Raw genomic sequence first — 12,615 nt, 5'->3', positions numbered from 1 at the left:
GAGCAGCTTGAGCTCATGGTCACAGTCCCCATGGTCCCCCTGGGCTCAGGGGTGGCTGTCCCTGAGTGGGGCTGAGCCCCTCTGTCCTGGCACCCCAACCTCTCACTGCCTTCCCCCAGTGCCTGACCCCAGCTGATAACCTTGGGAAGCTCCCTCTGACCTGGAGGAGCTGGGAAAAGGAAAGATGTTGACTTTTAACCTCCTGCTGTGCTTCATCCTCTTCCTAAATGGGCTGAGCTCCCCCCTGCTGCCTCCTCTCTACCCCGAACCCATCCATCTCCCTGCTGCCAGAGCTGGAGACCTCCGGGTCTTCCCACGGTCCCGTCTTAGAATGGGGAGGAAAGCGCTTCACTTCCAGCTTCAAACTCACCTGGACCCAGAGTTCCCTGGTGTCCCTTCACCCCTCACCTCAGGGCAGCAGGACCCCAGCAGCAGCTCCCGGGCCAGGCTTGGGGAGAGCTGAGCGCAGACAAATTGTGACAGGGCTGCTCAGCGCCCAGACTTTGGCCAAGTCACCGAATGAGACAGCCCTGACCCTTTCCCCTCACAGCCTGGCTAAAAGGAGCCCCACACCCAGCCGGGAGCTGGCGATAAACTCGTGGCTTTGATGTGGAGGGGAAAGGAGACATCCCATGCCAGCCCTTATCTCCTTGCCTTCTGTGGAGGAGAGGCGTGGGAAAACACTTCCCTAAAGGCATCCCTGGAAGGGAGGGGGACTGGACAGCCTGGGCACCCCAAGAGCCACGGGGTGAGGGGGTTGTGACTGCAGAACGATGTGACAGAGCACAGCCACCCCCGTCACACGGGCCAGGACACAGAGCTGGGACACGCAGCCACCAGAGCAGGCTCCAAGGGATGCTCTGCCTCCTTCTGCCCTCCTCTGGCGTCCGTGCGAGGTTTTCCTTGGATCTTTCTCATCGGCTGAATTCTGTTTGGAGGCAGAACCCCCATCGTGGCAGGGGCAATCAGTGGTGCGCTCCAGGATCTGCCCTCATTATTTGTTATTAATACTGCACGGAGCACGCCCTGCCCCAAAGACCACCCGGGCTTGGGACTCCTCGGGAGCTGTGCAAAAGCGTTTGGGACTCAATATAGACCATGAGGAGGAGGAGGAGGAGGAAGCAAAACCAAAAGTCGAGAAGGGAAGAGACACCCGAGTGGTTCCTTGGGAGGACCGGGATCTGCCTGTCCTCGCTTAGGAAGGGGAAGCACACCCCGCTGTGGCTGCTCCTGCACTTGGAAAAGCATCCACGGTCTCCCTGATGGAGATCTCCCATCTCCAGCTCCCAGTGCCTTCCCTCGAGGGTTCTCCAGGATTTTCAGTCTGGAAAGCCCCAAGGAGAGGGAATGTTGAGGCTGGAGGCTGCACCTCGCACAGCACTGCTGTCCAAAGGGAGAGCTGCTGCTGGGGGGTTATCCCTCCTCCACCCCTGTCTGCCTCAGAGAGGTGAAAATTCTGGAAAGAGGGAGTGCTCTTGTGCAAAAAAATCCATGTATCCCACTGCTGGATAGCGCAGGGAATGTCCTTCAGTGGGTCCCCCCCTCGGGGACACACCACAACATCTGGGAAACAGCAGGGACAGCACTGGAGGGCCAGAGGCTTTTTGTTCGGTTGGTTGTTGCATTGTTTGGGCTTTTATTTTTGTTTGGTATTTTGTGTGTGTGCCTGTGTGTATTTTCCTTTTTCTGGGGGGGACATGTTTTTAAGCCCCCAAAAAAACACATTTCGGGAAACTTTAGATGAGAAAATATCTATAGCAAGCAGCAGCATCTCCAGGCGACAGGAAGGTGGAGTGGGAGAGCCACGCTAGCGGGAGCTGGGCTGTGCAAGAGCAGAGGTTTCTTTGGTTTCACAAACAAGAGGTTCAAAGTTGGAAAACGTGTGAAGCTGTCTGCTGGTGTGGGTCAAATTGAGGCAGCAGCTACACAGGGAAAGAGGAGGAAGGATGGATGCAATAAAAACATTGAAATACTTTGCACCAAGGCTTGCCAACAAGAAGTTTAATTCTCAAGCTGCTAAATGGTTTTTGTCTCATCATTGTCAGATATGAAACGTGCTTTTGGTGAGCAGCATTTTCCCTGAGAAATTGCTCCCAGCCTCAGAGAAAAGAAAGACAAAAAGCCTTTAAAGGGTATTGAATGGCCCCCAAGAAAGAAAGAAAGGAAGGTTTTAATTTTGTGTGGAACACAGCATTTGCACAATGAACCAGAAAAGGAAACATGGCAGAGATTCTCCCTTTGGGTCTGTCTGACTTTGCCCTTGTGGTTTTTGGTTCAGCTACAGAGCAGAAATTTCTGTTTCCCTCCCATTTCTCTCTCTGAGCCCTCAAGAACAGCATTGCCACGGACACAGAGTAGGAACTACACCTGGCTGTGCCCACGGAGCTGCAGTGGGACGTGATTCACCCCCTTTGGGTGCTGTTGGTTAAAATCCCTCCCCAAATCTGCTGAAAATCCCTCCCCAGAGCTCTCAGCCGAAGCTGTTGCTCTTCCAGGCTCAGCCATGTGTTTCTGTTTACTTGCTGTGTGTGCCAGCAGAGCCTCGGCGTCCACACACATCATGTTTGCATATAAGCTGCAAATTTGAGTTTGATTTGGTGGGCTGGAGCCCCGGGGGCCTCTTGGATGCCTTTGAAAGAGTTGCTGGGTCTGAAAGGTCTTCAGTGCGTGGGGATGCGTGGTCCAGGAGAGATGCTGAGAGGGGGAGTGTGGGAAGAAGAGCAGGAGGAAAGAGAAAGGAAAAGGAGATGAAAAGGATGAGGATAATGGAGGAATTCCAGAGAGGAGAGGAATGGCACCCAGCGCCAGCCAGTGCCCAGGTCACAGCACTCACAGCCCCATCTTCCCACATCCTGTCTCCAAGGACGTGCCGGGGTCTCAGCATCCCCAGCCCGACAGCAAAACTCCCTCCCTCGAGGCAGCAAAGACAGAGCCACCCAAGCCTCGCAGTGACCTCCTGCTCTGCTCTCCCTCTGCACTCTGGGGGTGTTTTCACAGACCCCATCCCTGTCCCCCCACTCTCCCCCCACACCCGGGGGCCGCCGTGCCCTCGCATCCTCCAGCTCTCCCGTCTGAAACACCCAGCAGGAGGCTGGGAACGTTTGGCTGCTCTCCCAAGGAGATTTTCCTTCATAAAACACAAGGCAGGCGGGGGCTTTTCACAAGCAGTGGGCACGGCTGAATCCCTTTTCTCGGCAGCCAGCGGGAGGAAAATGGAAGGGGGACAAGAGCCGGGAAGGCCGCTGCCTTTGTTCAGTTTTTGAGGAGGAAAGAGGATGGTGTGGGGGATTTAAAGATATGATGATGATGATGATGATGGGCCTGAATGTGCTGAAGGAGCAGCTTGGAGTGGAGAGGTTTCAGGGACAGGCAAGGTTTGGTTGTCACTGCCAGTGGCTCACGGGACAGGGGTGAGCCCCTCTTGCTGGGCATGCACAGGGTTGGGATTTCCTTCTGGGCTCATCCTGCTGCACTCAGGGTGGTGTCCAGGGGGGAGCAGGCTGCTTGGGAAGTGTCCAAAAGGTTTGTGGGATGTTTTGACATGGTGGACAGGCTGGTACTGGGTTACCCATGATCCTTGAGGGCTTTCCAGCCTTAATGGTTCTATTATTAAATAAATCAATAGCCCAACACTGTTTTGCACTTCAGGGGTTATGCACTGCCTCACCCTGAAAGAGTGAGGAGAAGAGACCCCAGTCCTGCTGCTGCACCTGGCTCTGGCTTTGTTTCCCCAACCCCGAGGAGCTGGGGATGGTGGGGACAGGGACAAGCACAGGGCCAGGGCCACTACTGCCCTGGGGACCCGTTGGGGAAGCCCATCCACGTGTCACTAGATGGCGGCTCCACCTCAGGAATGGCTGCAGGGGCACTGTGGGGGCCAGCCTGGGGTGTCCTGTCCCCCCATGGGGGCCCAGCACAGCCCCCATGTACCCCTGCCACCCGTGTCCCCAGTGGAAGCCACCACTGCCAGGCAGGAGGGTTTTCTGTTCCTGCTTACTGCAGCCTCCCCTGACATCAGCATTCCTCAAGTTGCACGAGAGGAGGTTTAGATTGGGTATTAGGAATAATTTCTTCACTGGATGTGGGATTCCCTCTGTCCAGCTCCTTCCCAGGGGGCTGCTCCTGAGCCACAGCTCAGCCTGACCATGGCTGAGGTCAAAAAACTGTGTCCTTCTCATTCCCCCTCAAGGAAACTCAGATGGAGACATGGAAAAGATCTCATCTCATGCCTAGACCACCCCGGGCTGAGGGTGTGAGCCTCCCGTGGTGGTCTAAAACACCCTGCAGCACGAGAGAGAAAGCCCCTGGAGCCCCAGGCCTGGGCAGATGCAGGCAGGGAGGGTGGATGTGCATCCCACTGGGGCATGGTCCAGGATCATCATCCATGCAAAACCATCAGGAATTCCCTGGGAGGTACAGAAGCCTCAAAAATGGAAAGCAAACACTTCTACCAGCAGCACACATCCCCCCAATTTCTGTGCTGCCCTCAGCCAGCCCCATGGTGCTTGCATTCCCAGTATGGCCAGTTCCTTCCCAGCGCCAGGTCCTGTCTCTGGACACACCGGCAGCTTTGAGGCACAGCCAGGCTGCAGCAGGTTCCTCTTCCCAACCTCCAACGCCCTGCCAGAGTCAACTTAGCTGTCAGTAATTAGTGTGGTTATCAAGGGAAGAGGTGGATTAATGTGGGAAAGTCATTGATGAAGGCAAAGAAGGGCAGATGCTTTCCTGGAGTCCCCAATCAATACAGACCTTGGAGGATGAATGAGGGCTTCAAAGAAAAGCATCAGTGAACAATTGAATGCTTTTAGCTCCCGAACGGCTGCTCTGCCTGGAGCAAGGAGTGAAACACGGCCCAGAGCACCCGGACACACTCAGGGATAAGGCAATTATCCCCTCCTGTGCCCAGGGAGGAGCCTCTGCCCACCGGGTGCCCGTGCAAGACGGGAGGATGATGATGGTGGGGCGGCCTGGAGATGGGCACCAAGGATGTGGAGGTGGCAGTGAATCTGTTGAAATCCAAATTTCTGTCCCCTCTCGGTGTCCCTTGACACCTTCCCTTCCCGGCAGGGTGAGGGGACACCGGCAGCAGTTCCTGGGACAGCCACAGCCTTGAACGTGCCCCTGAAGGGCAGTGGGTGAGAGAAAACCATCCTTGCAAGCTGAGGTCGTGTGTCAGAGGCCGAGCAGCTTCCAGAACCTCCGTGCCCTGCCCTGTGCCCTGCCCTGTGCCCTGCCCTGTGCCCTGCCCTGTGCCCCACAGCGGTGCCAGAGGGCTGTGCTGCTGTCACCATGTGCCCCCGGCCTTGCCAGCATCCACTCCCCCTGCTCCATTTGGCTTTTTCTTTATTGTGCAATGCAAAAGTGGGTCGGGAGGAGCTGCTGGGAGGGGAGGGAATGATGAAGCTGTGCTGCAGCCCCTCGGGGACAAGCTCTGCTGACCAGTGACACCAGCCTGGTGGCCACCACAGCTCCTGTGTGCCACCACTCCTGGATGTGAGGCACACACGGACATGTCCCCATCCCCAAAGCTGGTCCTTTCCGAGGCAAAGTCTCTGCACACCAAGGTTTCGGGGGAAACTGAGTCACGGAATGGGAAGCAGCTTGCACAGAGTCATCAATCAGCCTTGGCAGTGCCAGCCCGGGGATGGGCGCTGAGCCACCCGGGTGGCTCCTGGCACATGGGCCATTGATTGCCCGCGGCTCTTGGTGCTGTCCAGGAGGCAGAAGGGTCTGGCTGGCCGGTGGAGCCGGTCCCCGTGTCGCAGGGAGCATGGCCGAGGTGTGAGAGGGGACAGCAGAGCTGTCCTTGTCCCCGGTGCCACCAGTCCCTTGTCCCCCGGCTCCCTCCGTGCTGCCCTGCTGAGCACCCAGGGCTTTACTCGAAAGCCAAGCGGGGCGGGACAGCTCTGCAGAGAGGGAGAAAAACCAAAACAAATCGGAGCATGTTGGGTTTTTTGGGTTGTTGTTTTCTTGGTGGTTTTTTTTTTGTTTTTTTTTTTTTCCTCTCCCGGCGCAGCTCCCAGCCCCTCCTCTGTCATCCCCTCTGGAATGCGACTCCAAATTCCTCCCTGGCTCGCTGCGTGCTGCTGCCGGCTTTGCCTCTGATTGTTTGCAGCGATTGCGCTTTTCCCACACTCCAGATCATGGCTCGGGATCACCGTGGCTCCGTGCCGGCTCCGCATCACCCCCAGCACCGTGTGCGAGCGCAGGCTGGGGCGAAGCGCAGCTCCGGCAGCTCTGTGGGCGCTGAGTGACTCTGCCCTGACTCACACCTGAGTCACCTGGGCCCCTCTGATCCCACCTCAACACCCGCAACCAGCGCAAGGTCGGCGGGCAGCACCTCCGGCCCCTCTGCCCCGGCTCGGGCACCGCTGCGGGGATCGCTGGGGTGGGAGGTTGAGAGAAGTGCCTGCTGCCCTTCCGTGTGTTCCTCAGGGAATGATTCCTTCAGCTTCCGTCACCATTTCAGCATGGTCACAGTTTTAGGTGTTCCTCTTCCCCCGTGTGCAGCCTGCAAACGTTGGGATTTCTTCACTTCGGGAGCGTTTTCCCGTCTGGGTTTTGCTCTGTGCAGTTCTTGGAGGGGCTGGTGGGTGGGTGCAGGGACACGTTTGCGTCCTGCACTTTGTTTTTCCTAGCTGGAGCCACGTGGCCCTGCCCGGGGTCACCTCCCTGTTCCCTGTGCTCAGGCTGCTGTTTCCATCAGTCTGGAGGCTCTCAGGACATCCCCAAGCTCCAGTGCTGGGATGGCACAGCAGCAGGATGGCCCCAAAACTGTGAGCTGTGCTCACACAGATCCCGTGTCCATCCCAAGGCTGAAGCCACCTACCCAGCATGGCATCAGCAGAGTTGATCAGAATATCCACTTCTCCTTCCAACACCCCAAAACTCCCTTATCTGCATCATAAACCGGGGAAGAAGCCCTAAGGAGAGGTGTTATCTCCTGCAGACACACAGGAGGAGGTCAGGAAACACCTGGCAGTCCGTGGCCTGGCCTGACAGGCTGAATCCAGGATTCCAAAGCCCAAACAACCTCAGCTCACTCCCATTAATGGACTGTGTTTTACAAGGACTCCATAAAGCAGTTAATCCTTATCTGCAATTTATAAAAGGATAAACTGCACGTGATTAAGACCATATTGTGTAAGGCAGGCAGCTCCAACAGAGCAGCATCACAGCCCTGCAGCTCCTCTGAGGAAGCAGCACAGGATCCCAGGTACCTCGAGCCCCTCCTGGGACATCCCAGGGGTCACCCACAGCCCTGAGCACCCTCTAGCTCCTGTCTCCCAGCTCTAATCTCAGGGCTCAGGACTCTGAGCGTGAATAAACTCAGCTGTTATTTGCAAACAATTCACCCACAAGTACTCGTCAAACAAAACCCTGTAATTAAGCAAATAACGAGAACCTTCTCCCCCATTATACAGCGCTGCAGAGCGGCTTCTGTTTGAATTGTTTTATTGCAAAGGCTTTTAAATCACTCTTTTTATTTGAGATGAGGTAAAAGCTAAACATAAATTTAAAAAAAAAAATTAGGGGAAGGAGCTGCATGGGTGCCTGCCAGGACTCTATCACTGCTTTTCCCATAGGAAACCCCCCTAAATCTGCTGAGAACAGGACAGCCATCGCCTCCTGCTCTGCTGCTATCACAAACCAAACACAGGGGAAGGTGAATGTAAACAATTTCTTCAGTCCCATCAAATGAACACAGTTAAAGCTCAGCCCTAAGAGCTCCTGGAGCAGGGGGTGGCACACAGCACAACATCCCCCAGCCCTGGGGGCACAAAAAGCAGCACTTTGTCCCCCCAAAGCAGCACTTCATCCTGTGGATGAGGGGTGAGGCAGGATCCCAGCTGAGAGAAGCCTCCAGGAAGCGATTTCCCACCCTGTGCCCCCAGTTTGGGGACAGGGAAGAGCCTCTGCAGACTTTCCCTGGAGCAGCTCCCCAGGTGAGCCTCCTCCTCCTCAGCTCTCTCAGTCTTGACTCTTCTCTTTTCCTTGGGCACCATGATCCCTTCTGCGTCCAGCCAGAGCCTCTGCTGCCATCCCAAACCACCAGAACTCCACATTCCCCCTGCTGCTGAGCACGGACAAACTCACTGCATGTGCAGGCACGTGTGGCTCCAGCCCAGCGTCGATGTCACCCCCGGGCAATCCTGATCACGTTTTCCCAGTCGCTCCCTCCTTCCCCACACAATGAAGGTCAGGGTGCAGAGGGACATTTGGATTCTTGCCATCAAAACAGCCCGCTTTGGGTTGGTTTGTTTTATTTTTCTTTTCTTCTTCCTGCCCATCAAAATCCCAGCTCCCCATACCCAAGGCTGACAGAGTGTGGGGATGTTGGGATGGGGCAGCCCTGAGCCTGCTCTGCCCTGCACGGATGGAATCTCACTCACTTCCACTGGGGAGAGCCTGGAAATGACCAAACTTTGCCTTTTTTTTTTTTTTTTTAACTGCTCAGAGGGTTTTGTTTTTAAAGGCTCAGCTTTTTCCAAGGGTGGGAAAACCTGCCCCAGAGCGAACCTGCTGGGATAGCCAAGCCCAGGGGAGCAAGAGAGTTCTGGTAATTTTGAAATAAAACTATCTTTTTTTCTGTCAGAAAAACAAGTCCTAGGCTGGCCAAAGACAAATATTCCAAGTGTTTGCTTTTAACACTTTCAGTGCCAGCCAGCTGGGACTTCTCATTTTACAGCAGATCCTCACCTTGCACCACTCCCTGAAGGGGGGTGCCAAGTTTTTGATTAATAAAAAAACACATTGCAATGTTTGGCTTTGTGAAGAGAAGCTTCCTCTGGCCTTGTGGGTTCTGCAGAAGCCAAAGCAGCTTCCTCCTGCTCTCAGGGCCCCCCTCTGCCACTCCAGCAGCCCTAAAATCACCCCCTCCCCATGCCCAGGACTGCTCTGTGTAGGAATCAGGGGGCAAATCCAGCCTCCTGTGACCCAGAAGTGACAATCTCAGAGCTGTTTGCTGCCAGCTTCGTGCACGTAGGAGGTGAAATAAGAGGTCAGAGAGGCACTCTGAGTGTCACTGCTGGTGTCACCTCAGAGACACTGCGTGGGGAGCTCAGCCTTGTTCGACAGCAGAGCACCCACGCACGAGAAACCATCCAAGTGATGAGTGTGGAGGAAACCAGGAGGGTTTCCTGTCCTGGCTTGGCTGCTCCTGAGCCCCGTCTGAGCCCCAGCTCCAGCCATGCCAGCCCCCGTGCAGCTCTGCCATCCCACCACGCTGCCCCTGGCTCTGCAGCTCTGTCAGGAATTGCTGCAGTGTGACATAAAGCTTTGCTGAGCTCTTTTTTTCTCCCTGTTGATAAAAGAATGTTTCTGGCCAGTTCCCAGGGGGATGATTTTCTGTGAAAAGGGGGATCCATATGGCAGGCACCTGGCCTGACTTGAAGCTACCAGGATGGAGTCACAAACTTCCTTGGAAACTGTGGGATGGGACATCTCCTTGGGCATAACCAGAGATAGGAAGGGTGAGATTCTTGTGGCCCTGGTGACAGTGACCACCATGCTGTCATCCTCAAAATGCTGGTGCCACGTGGCCCAGGCAGGGGAGAGCAGCTGGCACCACAGCACTTGCCCAGGATGTCAGGAGTTTGTGTTGGAAGCCATGGGCAGCTGGGGCTGGGGAGGTGTGGAGAAGGGTGGCTGAGTTTTCAAATCCATTGGTTCACAGAGAAGCCAGCAAGGGAGGAGCGAGGAGCAGCCTGCCTCATCATTGTAATTGTGTTAATTACCCAGGCTGGCTCCGAGCAGCATCCCACACTGAGGCAGGTGCCTCATCATCCCCTACCTGGCAACTGTGCCACCATTCCCTCCTGTCCCCACCATCCCAGCAGAGCATCCAGCCGGGCCTGGGCCATGCTCTGCTCCAAAAGTGGCTCCCAACCAGCATCCCCATCCCTGTCAGAAATCCAGGATCACCCTGAGCGTGCAGCTCTTGACACGATGACTTTTGGGAGAGTCGTACAAGGGTTCCTCACAGGAAGTTGGGAGGGCAGGGCAGGGATCCCCGTGATGCTCAGGGCTGTCACCGGGGTCCCTGGCTGCTGTCAATCATTCAGGACACTGCTGTGCTCTGCAGGAGCAGGCAGGGCGGTGTGTGTGTGGGATCTGGCCCCGGGGCGCTCGCTCAGCCCGTGTCCAAGTGACGCAATGGAAAGCAGCAAGCAGGAGCGTGCCTTGCCCCTACTTGCAGCTCTTCCAGCTCTAGGGCTCGATGCTGGAGATAAACGGCCTTGATGGGACGGCAGGACAAGTTCCAACACTGCTTCCCAGTGTCTGCTGCCAGCTTCAGAGCGTGAGAAAATACCAGGCAGGGAGGGAAGGATCAGCATCGCACGGATGTTTGGAGATGATTGATATTTTTATGGCGAAGTTGGGATTTTTGGGTTCCTCCATCCCCTCCACGTGGCAGGTTCCTGGGCTTGGGCGTGCAAGCACGTGTTGGGCACTATGCTGCCCACGGGTGCTCAGGGACACGCCAAGGGCTGGGCTGCACCCCAGCTCCTCACCTGGGCACCACGGCTGGGTGCAGGCGCCCACTTCTGTCCCCACTTGTCACCAGAGTCCCCCAGGCTGGTTAGGATGGACCCTCAAAACCAGTGAGTTTGAAAGTAAATCAAGCAAAACACTAAAAGCACAAGTCCCCCATGGGTGCCCATCCATCTCCAAGGACAGGGATTCCCTGGGTGCCTGTCATGGGTGTCCATCCATCTCCAAGGATTCCCAGGAGCTGCCACCTCCCTGCCCATGGGGCAGCCAGCTCCAGGGACTGACCATAGCAGAGAGCTCTGGTTAAAGAAGCAGCACAGAGGACTTGTTGCTTCTCAAGCAGGCAGTGAAAAACCCTCTCCCCTTATCTCCCAGAGCTGTGGGGATCAGAGAGTCTCACTGCTCCCACGTGTTTTGGCTGTTTGCATTTACAACAGCTCCAGCAGTGATTGAGGGAGTGAATTCTCGCTGGCTGGGAAGGACCAGACTCTTCTCAAGATGTTTTTGGACATGTCCTCCCTCTCCTTCCACCAGTGCTCCCTTCGTAGCACTGGGAAGAAGGAAAGCAGTGCAGGGAGCACAGCTCTCTCCTAGCAGGTTGTGGAACATGTCTAGGCATAAACCATCTCCAGCTGCAGACGTGGAACCACCGTGTGCTCCAGGGATGCTGCTTCCATGTAGGGGTCTGGCCTGGGCAGGAGCTTCAGGACACATCCCCAAGAGGGTCCTGTGCCCATCAGGATCCCACTGGAGAGGGGAAACCACAGACAGCAAGCTCAGCTGTCTGGGAAATCTGCCTGCCTGCATCCCTTGGGGTCGTGTAGAGGAATTCTGCCTGATTATCATTAGAATAAAGGCCAAAGGAGCTCAGCTCACCCTGGCTCCCTGCTCTCAGGTTCCCACCGTGGATCCAGCTCAGGGACCTGCTCTGGGATGCAGCTGGGAGTCCTGCCTTGTGCAGGAGCTTGCTGTGGGCAAGCAGGGCTGGTGAGAAATAGCAGGAGATGGGCCACACTCCCAGCAATCTCATTTCATCAGCTCCCTCCAAAATCAGCCACGCTCCTGCTCCCTGTCACCTGCCTGATCATCACACATGAAATTCAGGAACGGGGAGATGTTGAAAGGATGCACTCTTGAGCCTCCTGCAGCATCTTTCCAGTGCTTTCACTAGGACAGGTGGGTCAGGAGCAGGTGAAGCCGACTGGAGGGAGTCATGGAGGGAGTCTGCTCCTTCCCAGACCTACGTGCCTTCCTTAGGTGAGGCTGCAATTGCTAAAAGGGAGTTTTTTCCTGAATAAAGATGAGGCTTAACCACAGAAACGAGCTAAAAAAGACAGAGTCTGCTTCAAAATTAATGTCCAGAGCAGGCACTCCGAGCAAGGAGAGCCTTTGCAAAGGCACTCCCCATCCAGCAGTGCCCCCGGCAATCCTCCCCCATCACCTGTGGACGCTCCAGAAAAGAGGGAGACAAACCTACCAGCGGGTAGCTGAGTGTTTTATCAATTAATTTATGTCTGAGTGTGCAAAAACAACAAACAACCACCACGCACTTTGGAAGCCGGGCACGGGCTTTTTTTTTTTTTTTTTTTTTTTTTTTTTTTTTTTTTTTTTTTTTTTTTTTTTTGCCTGCCTGGGGCTCTCTCAGTAAACTCCGCATTTCCGACGGCTCCCGGGGATTTGCTCTCACCTCCTTATCAGAGCCGGGACGCGTGTGGTTTTTTGATGGGGAATTGTGGCCCCGGGCACTCCACCTGCCGGCTCCCCTCGGCCGCTCCCTGAGGAGGAGGAGGCTCGGCACCGTGGGATCCTCATCCTCCGGAGCAGCAGCCGGGGAAGCGGCTGTGCCCGGGCAGGTCCCCGCAGCAGGCAGAGCTCGGCTCCCGCAGGCACTGGGATGTGCTGCTCCGTGGTCATGAGCTCAGCCCAGACACTCAGCCCAGCTCCCCCCCTCTCCTCTTTTCCCTTAAAGGAATCGGGGCTTCTTTGTGCAGGTGTGGTGAGGAGGCTGGATTTGGGGGGGTTCAAAGCCCAGCCCCTCACTCTGCCCTCAAAAACCTGCATAATCACACTTTAATCCCACTCTAGTTCCTCTCCAGCTCTTGGGTTGTTTCCTTGCAGGTC

General features: G+C 55.7%; 1 protein-coding gene across 1 annotated transcript in view; it reads right to left on the bottom strand.

Annotated features, from left to right (window-relative positions):
• EGFL7 (EGF like domain multiple 7) overlaps positions 1 to 425 on the bottom strand; it is a 33,861-nt gene extending 33,436 nt beyond the window's left edge. Inside the window, exon 1 of the mRNA XM_062505728.1 lies at positions 371 to 425. The gene's annotated coding sequence lies outside the window, so the exon portion shown is untranslated. The remainder of the gene's footprint in view (positions 1 to 370) is intronic.
• Between the last annotated feature and the right edge of the window lie 12,190 nt (positions 426 to 12,615).

Source organism: Cinclus cinclus, chromosome 19 (assembly GCF_963662255.1).
Source record: "Cinclus cinclus chromosome 19, bCinCin1.1, whole genome shotgun sequence".
Taxonomy (NCBI): Eukaryota; Metazoa; Chordata; class Aves; order Passeriformes; family Cinclidae; genus Cinclus; species Cinclus cinclus.
The sequence above is the reverse complement of the archived record's forward strand: the minus strand, read 5'-3'. Positions and strand labels throughout refer to the sequence as shown.